Below are 9,385 nucleotides of genomic sequence, written 5' to 3' on the forward strand. Positions count from 1 at the left end.
CATGATATGTTCTAGACATGAAGTGATCTGACGATTCATTCTCTCCTCGGTATTACTGACACTTGATCTGTGGCTTAACACCCGATTGGTCCATGATCTCTATTTAAAGAGCATGGAGGATCATTTGTAGGGTAACCGTTCATGAGAGAAGCTTATGTAGATTTTATTTCTTTTATTAATAAATTTTCTGAAGTGGCCGCATTGGCTCAAGTTGTGCATTGTTTCCCTCTTTGAGGGTTTTAACCACGTCAATAATACTGGTGTATTGATATGTGATCTATTTGTGAGCAGTGTCCTTTGGTGTTCTATCTGAGGAACTTACGCTATAAATTCCTACATGGTATCATATCTATTTGAGGGCCACATCCGTTGGTGATCCAAATTCGAAGCCGATACAACTGCATTCGAATGTCGTTTCGTAGATCTACTGTTTTTGACTACGTTCAGGGCGAGAGGACTGCTCTATTATGTTAGGAGCATCTGTTCTAGTGAGGAACCCCTTTCGTTTCACACGAAAAGGTTTCCGGTAGCCCTAGCTACGTCATTTTTAAGATCTCGAGGTATATAGTCTTTATTTGCAGTTTTAATTATTCATCTCTATTTATTTCGGTTTATTTAGTTCTCTGTTTTTTTATTACCGGATATATACCTTTCATTTATGTGTAGGCTCTTTGCCTCACAACTTTATGCGATCTGGGTAATTCAGAAACAGAAAGGAAGGATTTTTCTCATGTGTATGCTCTTTTCCGCCATGCCTTAGTGTGATCTCGAAAAATCAGAAACAATGAGTAAAATTTTTAGTTTACGGTGAAAGCTAACTTCAAGCCGTAAGGTTTGTTTTTTTTTGCATGTCCGTTTTGGATTGTGTGTTTTCTTATTTTGTAGGCAAAAAGTGTTTTTTTAAGCAAGCACACACTCCAAAGCTTCAATGACTAAAAAGAAAAAATTCCTTCATCTTTTCCAAAAATTACCAACCTTTTAAACTAGCTCACTTGGTCCAAAGTTACTTTATGAGAATAGAGGTTTTGGGTTCAAGTATTTCTTTTAGTTGAGTTACTTTTTCAAAAAGCACACATAACTTATGTTTTAAAGTTACTTTATGTAAAAGTGTTCTCACCCATCATAAAAATTGAGTCACTTATAATTCTAACTTCTCTTTATCTCTTATTTAAGTTACAATTTATTGGGTAGCTCATAAAATACCATTGTAAAAGTGACTTTTATTTATAAAGTGGGTCACATCATTTTTTTAAGTGAGCTAATTAAATTAAATTTGGAAAGGTGGGGGACGGGGGTTAAATATAACATTATCATTCACTTCCGCACATTCACGTACTTCATCGGCACCTTCAACAACTTTTCTTCAAAAAGCCATAACTTCTTCATTCGGAAGCCGTTTTCAGAGCCTTTTTTTTAATCAACCTAATTTTTTGATATTTTTCCATTGGATCACTTAGTTTCCACATCTATAGCTTCAGTTTTTGTTAAAATGGAAAGTCTATGCCAAGTTATTCTTGACAACACCAACTACTTCCAACGCTTATCCTACATTGTGGATTTACTTAGAAGTAAAGGTCTTTATAGAATAGCCTCATGCCAAGAATCTAAATTTAAAGATGAAGATAAGGTAGCCAAATGGGAAAATATGCAAGATTAAGCACGTGGGTTGATAGGGATGTCTGCTTCTCCAGACCTTAGATTTCATATCACAGAACTTGATACCCCTGATGAAGCAGTGAAACAACTCAATAAAGTTTTTGGAATTAAAAATGAAATTAGAGCCCATTAACTCAAAAATGAGTTTCTTACGTTCAACCCAAATAATTTTTCTTCCATTGAAGATTTTTTGTCTAAGTTCAAGACCCTTAGACTTCTCTTGGAAAGTGTTAATGTTAAGAAAGAAGATGGTAGCCTTATTTATTCCATTCCTACAAAGTTAGGACCAACCTACTCTATGTTTGTTTCCACCTTCCATTCAACTAGAGAAGCCTTTATTTCTTAAGGACAAGCCTACAAGTCCCCCTCTTTTGATGCCTTTTGTGATTCTTTAATAAGAGAACAAGAAAAACTCTTACATCTTGGTCTTCTTAATCTTGGAAAATCTTCTAAGAAAGTCTTAGCCGCCCAACAACAACCAAGTTCAAAGAATCCTAAGAAGAAACATCCTAAAAAGAATGGTCCTAAACCAACCAAGAGTCCTAAGCACTTTCAGTCTCAAAATGAAAAATCAATTCAACAAAATGATAAGGCAAATAAAAACAAGGGGAAGAAGATTGATAGACATTGCAACTTTTGTAACTGAGATGGCCACTTAGAATCTAAATTTTTAAGAAGATGGAAGCCTTGGAAGAAGCGATGAAGAAACATAACATCCATTTGGAGCACTCTTCAACTTCAACTTCATCTTCAGGAATAACACTTTTTGCATGTGGTTGTCAGCATCTCGGTCTGGTTATGCACTAAATGTATCTTCTTCTTCTCATTCTCATGAGTGACTCATTGATTCTGGAGCTTCTTATCACATAGCTAAAAACAAAGCCATTTTTTCTTCTTTAAATGATTATAACACCAAAAATATATATGTTGGTGATGATAGATCTCTCAGTGTTATAGGGATTGGAACTCTTCATCTAGACAATGGTCAACTTAATGATGTATTATGTGTTCCAACCTTATCCTGCAACCTTATATCTGTATAGCAGATAACTCATTCAGGTGAAGGTAAAATCGTTTAATTTTCACCTCATGCTGTTGTAATTAAGGACCTCAGAGATCCTAGATAGATTCTAGCTACTGGCATTGTTGATGATTCTACAAGGTTGTATAAGTTTAACAAATTTGGGTCATCAACTCTTCCCTTGGTATTTGTTGCTCATAATGATGAAGTGAGCAAACTTTGGCATGAGCGATTTGGTCACTTAAACTATCGCTCCCTTAAAAATCTATGTAAAGAAAATATGGTGATAGGTCTTCCTATGGTATCTTGCAAAGATTGTGCTTGTTCCAGATGTGTATTCGGAAAACATCATTTGGATAGTTTGAAAAATGTGCCTCTTGGCATGCCTCAACCCCTTTACAGCTTGTGCATAGTGATTTATGTGGCCCACTTCCAGTTGTTTCATTCTCTGGCTACAAGTATTTCTTAACTTTTATTGATGATTTCTCCAGACCCACTTGGGTATACTTCTTGAAACTCAAAAGTGAAGTCTTTAACATGTTCTTGGCTTTTAAGGCCTTTGTTGAGAAACAATTTAGACATCAAATTCTTAAGCTAAGATTTGATAATGGCGGAGAATATGTTAACAACAAATTCATCAACTTTTGCAGTGAGCATGCAATTCAAATGCAACATATTGTTCCATATACTGCACAATAAAATGGTGTAGCTGAAAGGAAGAATCACACCTTAAAGGAAATGGCTAATTGTATGCTTCTACCTAAAGGACTTAGTCTTAATTTTTGGGTAGAAGCAATTAACTGTGCAAATTACATAGTAAATCGCACTCCTACTAAGGTTTTAAAAAATATCACTCCAGAAGAAGCATGGAGCTCAATTAAACCAGAGGTATGTCACTTTCATGTTTTTGGACGTGAAGCATGGGCCCATATTCCCGATGAGAAACATAAAGCCTTAGGTTGGATATTCTGAAGACGTCAACGGATACAGACTTCTTTCACCTAAATCCAAAAATGTTATCATTAGAAGAGATGTAAAGTTTGCTGAAAATATATGGGCCTACAAGCCTAGTTTGGCGGATGTGCCACTCTCTCTATCCCTTCTACTTTTGAAAATATTTGTTCATTAAATGATGACAGCAACGATGACAATCCTCCCCCACCTTTTGGGGATCCTCCTTCAGCTCCTCAGATTCGAAAATGGGTTTGCGCTACTCGGGATGCAGCAGGTGATCCTACAGATCAGCGTCGCACACATGCTTAGTTTGATAGAGCCTCTTCTTTACTGGCTCAAGCTTCAACAAATTATGATCCTGACACCTTTGCAGAAGCTTCAGGCCATCTAGATTAGGACACAGCTATGAATGAAGAATATCGTTCATTACTGGAAAATGATACATGGGATCTTATTCCTCTTCCAAAGGGACGAAAAATTGTTAGATGCAACTGGGTTTACAGAACCAAGTTTGGACCAAATGGAAAAGTTGATAAACATAAAACTCGGCTTGTTGCTAAGGGTTTTTCACAAGTTGAAGGTATTGACTATACTGAAACCAAGGAAAATTTTAAGGATGGAAATTTTTCTTGAAGTTTAAAAACATTGGCGAATCCCACTAATCCCTAATATGAAAACTATAAAATGTTTATTGATATATTTTTAAAATTAGTCAAATTTATAATGATTTTATATAGTCTCTATATAATGTTGGCGATTTTTTAGGTAAAATAATTTTATATTCTAAAATTTGGGCGAATAATCTTTTATAAAAATTGGAAATTAGCAAATCTTTTTTGTGGAAAAATCATGGAAAATTAGCCCGTTGGGCGAACATTAGCCCCTAAAATTTTCCATGACTGAAACCTTCTCACCTGTTTCCAAAATGAACTCTATCCGCCTTGTTCTTTCCCTTGCTGCCTCTTTCAAATGGGAAGTCCATCAGATGGATGTTAAATCTGCCTTTTACATGAAGAAAACTATATGGAACAACCTCTTGGCTTTATACAAACGGACTCCAGCCTTGTATGTTGGCTTAAGAAATCCCTTTATGGTCTCAAGCAAGCCCCTCGGGCTTGGTATGCCAAAATGGATAACTTTCTTTTAGATACTGGTTTTTCTAGGTGTCATTCTAACAATACTGTCTATAACAAGAAAGTGGGTAAGTCTCTTATCATTCTTGTTCTTTATGTTGATGATCTTATCCTTACTAGTAGTGATCCCAACCTTATAAACCATGTGAAGTCCAACCTTAAAAAGCAGTTTGAAATGACAGACTTAGGGCACTTGCATTATTGTCTTGGTCTTCAAGTCTTGTAATCCAAGGAAGGTATTTCCCTTTCTGAGTCCAAGTATGCATGTGATCTTCTATGCCACTTTCACATGGAAGACTATAAGCCAGCCCCTTCTCCCTTTCAGTCTAGAACCAAACTTTCAGTCACTTATACTTCCCCTGAAGTTGATGCTACCTTGTACCATCAGCTTGTAGGAAAACTTTTGTATCTGACCCATACTCGTCTTGACCTTTCCTTTGTTGTTCGCCTTATTGCTCACTTTATGCAAAACCCACATGAAAGTCATTGGAAAGCAGCTAAAAGAATACTTCGTTATGTTCGAGGTACAGTTTAGTTTGGGATTCATTACAGTGCAGAAGCATCTCCTTTATTGGTTGGTTTCACTGATTCCGATTGGGTTGGTGACCCTAATGATCGGAAGTCTACTGCAGGTTATGTCTTCACTCTTGGTTCTAGACCTATTACATGGGCTTGCAAGAAACAAAGTCTTATTTCTCTTTCTTCAACAGAAGTAGAGTATCGTGGCATCGTAGAAGCTAGTAAGGAAGCCCTGTGGCTTCATAAGATCCTATCAGAGTTTGGATTTCAGTAGCAGCATCCGATTACACTGGTGTTATAATCAAAGTGTCATTCAACTATGCAAAGATCTAGTCCAACATCAACGCAGAAAACACATTGAACTACACATGCACTTGATTAGAAAGCTCATTCATGACCATGTTCTTGAAGTGCAATATTATTCAACAGATGATCAAGTTGCATACATCTTTACAAAGGCTCTCACAGAAGCCAAGTTTACTAAACTTCGATTTATGGTTGGAGTTTAGCAAGTTGTCACTAAGGGGGGATAGGCTCTAATGCCTCCTTCCTTCTCCTATTGTGTCATATTTGTACATCCTTCAATCCTATCCCAAGTTGTTCTTAAGGGGGGATGTTAGGATATTCCGACACATAGGAAATAGTTAAGTATAACTTGGTCTATTGTAGAGTTAGGTAAAGTGTGTTTTTTTACTATGTACTTTTGTAACTTACAATCCGATGGTCACGATATGTTTTAGACATGAAGTGATCCGACGGTTCATTCTCTCCTCGGTATTACCGACACTTGATCTGTGGCTTAACACCCGATTGGTCCATGATCTCTATTTAAAGAGCATGGAGGGTCATTTGTAGGGTGATCGTTCATGAGAGAAGCTTATGTAAATTTTCTTTCTTTTATTAATAAATTGCCTGAAGTGGCTGCGTTGGCTCAGGCCGTGGACTGTTTCTCTCTTTGAGGGTTTTAACCATGTCAAGAATATTGGTGTATTGATTTGTGATCTGTTTGTGAGCAGTGTTCTTTGGTGTTCCATCTAAGGAACTTACCCTGTAAATTCGTAGACAAGGAAAGGATATTTCAAGAGTTTTCTCTCACTAAGCCTTGGAATAATTCATATGCTTCCTTAAGGTTATTAGGAAGGGATCCCATACCCAAGCATAAAAAAATTCCGAGTAGTTTTTAAGTGAAACTTTTTGGAAAGTTTTCCAGTTTATTTTCTGATCTAATATGTCTAGAATCTAACAGGGATCCTTTGAAATCACAAGTTTGATGGGTGAACTCTTCACAATGGAAGTGCTCCAAGGATTTTTTAGGGTGTTGAATCCATGTGTAGTAAAAATAACCAGTTTAAAAATACAAATTAAGATTTGGCCACATTTTTTTTGCCAGATTCTGACTAGAAATCTGTCAAACACTCCAAAAAGTCGCACTTAGAGACTACTCTACACAATTTTATGCTTTCTCCAAAAAAAAGATCATTTCCTTTCCACTTGATAGCTGCCACCCACATTAGTATATATTAACTAATAATAACTTATAATATTAATTAACAACAATATTATAATAATTATCACAACTAATAAATATTAATTAATAATAAAATATCCAAAATCATGACACAAATATTAAAACGTATCGAAAAATACTAAAATAAATATTGAAATGGTAAATATTTCACATCCTAACTTTATATCTTTAAAAACTTACAATAAAACTTCTATTTCATTTATTATATTTAAAAAATATAATTTGTGTTATCAAATTAAAAAACACATATATTTATTTCTAAAATTAAATATTAAACATATTATATGTCAAAAGGAAACGAACCATTAAAGAACATATAAATTGTTATAATCCTATTTGGACGAAAACTAATAAAAACATGCTTATGAGGATAGACAATACCTATATAATTTTAAGTGTATAACGTCTCTTTATTTTATAACTTTATTTTCTTAAAATAGATTCTTATTTGATATATATTAAGTAACAACATGTTTATGAAGAGAGGATAAACTTTGTATATGGGTGTATTTCATTCGCGAAATATATTTAGATTCATAAATATAAATATATATATATATTTTTGGGTAATGTCAATTAAAGACCCTGTTATGTTTTTTTGTGGGAAAACAATAGAAATTGTAATATGATTTTAAGAAAACTTGGTGGAAATTTTTAAAAATCCGGGTTACAATCATTAAGTTCGAGGATTTTGGGTTTTCCAAAATTCTTGATGGGATAAATCTATATTATAAAAAAAAATGAATTAAATGTTTCTATAGTCAGATTTTTTGAATAAAAAAGGGTTAAATTTTGTTGAAATATTCATTTTTCGAGAGAAATTGTGGCTTCATTAGACAACGCTATATATATGTATATATGGAGATGGGTTACACTTTTTGGCCAAAGAGGGCACGTTTGGATGGAAAAACAATGGCTCGATGGAGCCATTTAAGCTTTGGATAGAGCTCCTCAAGCACTAAAAAAACAACTCAATCAAGCATTAAAACTAACTTTTCATCAACCTCTTGTGTAACCCTATGTTAAGACATGGAGCTTTATGGCTTGATGATCTAGCCCTAAAGCTCTATCAAACCTTAAAGTTGGAAATGATTAATTTCTCATTGCATTTTTAGGATTTTGGTGTATAAATTTGAAAAATCATTCTATCCCACTTGCAATTGAAATTGTAATATTTTTATATTTATAATTTGATAATTTAAAAATTAATTTTTAATATGATTTAAATTTTCAATGTTAGAATTTAAATAATAATTTTATTATAAATAAAATTTAAATAACAAATTAATTAAACATTAGAAAAATTATCAATTTGATTTAATAAATATTATAATCTTTTATATGAATAAGTGTAACTCAAAAATATGAATTTGACATTGCTGGAAATGTATATTTTATAAAATTCACTAAAGAGTTAAGAAACAAGTTTCTCTTGGTCATAATCATATCTATTAAAATCAAACTTTTATATATATATATATATATATATATATATATATATATATATATATATATATATATATATATAATGCAGTAATATTTAACGTAGTTGTAATAGTTGTAATTTATAATTAATACAGTTGTAATGGATGCAATGGTATCTCTGATTATAAATTCGTCTCAACTTATAAAATGTGATTACACTTAATTCTGTCCTTACACTCCACAAGTGAAAAGCATATATAGAAATTTTTACTCACTTAGGCTTGCAATATATATTTTTAAAATAATAAAAACATAAGGAAATCATAAATTTTAAAACATTATTTTGACTAATTTGGATTTAAATGTGCGTATGCAATTATTTTTAAAATAATAATATTATAAAATTTAGTTTAGTTTAGTTTCTTGTTGTTTTTGTTATTATTATTATTATTTGATTATTTTTATTGAAAATTTCTACATAAAAAAATTATAAAATGATTAAGTATAAAAATATGTTATATTTAAAATCAAAACAATAAACAAATTATCATTTTAATTTCAAAATTGAAAAAACAAAGTTAAAATCTTTTACATAAAGTTTTCTATATATTATTATAATTATTTTCTTGGTAAAATAAAATAAAATTTGGATTTATAATTAAGAAAAAATAGAGTTTGGAATATATTTGAATATTTATAAAAAATATTTTTGTGGAATAAATAAATTTTATAATTGCCTTATATACAAGTATTGAGATGTTATTTTTTCTTTCTTTCTTTCAAGATAATTATGATAGCTCTATCCATCTGTAGGTTCAATCTAGCTTATTACTCGAGCCTTTGTTTAACCACTTTAAGGGTTCGATCGATGGTTTCTTAAACCCTCAATCAAATTATTTGAAATTTGGATTTCCAGTGCTCTATCTACTTGTTGAGGCCTAACAAATAGAGTTTTAGCTCCTCTTCTACAGATTTCTCTGCAACGCCATTTTGTACCCTAGTAGACTCCAAGAAGAATTTGTCTTTAAGTGGTGGAGTTGATCATGTTGGATTCAACAATTAACCCTCTATCCAATGACATATGAATATGACCTTTTCGAATTCATATTATATATTTTATCTAATTTCTTTTAAACATAATACTTGATT

Source organism: Pinus tabuliformis, chromosome 2_1, assembly GCF_031772625.1.
Source record: "Pinus tabuliformis cultivar Carrire ecotype Pingquan chromosome 2_1, CPIR1, whole genome shotgun sequence".
In the NCBI taxonomy this organism is placed as follows: domain Eukaryota; kingdom Viridiplantae; phylum Streptophyta; class Pinopsida; order Pinales; family Pinaceae; genus Pinus; species Pinus tabuliformis.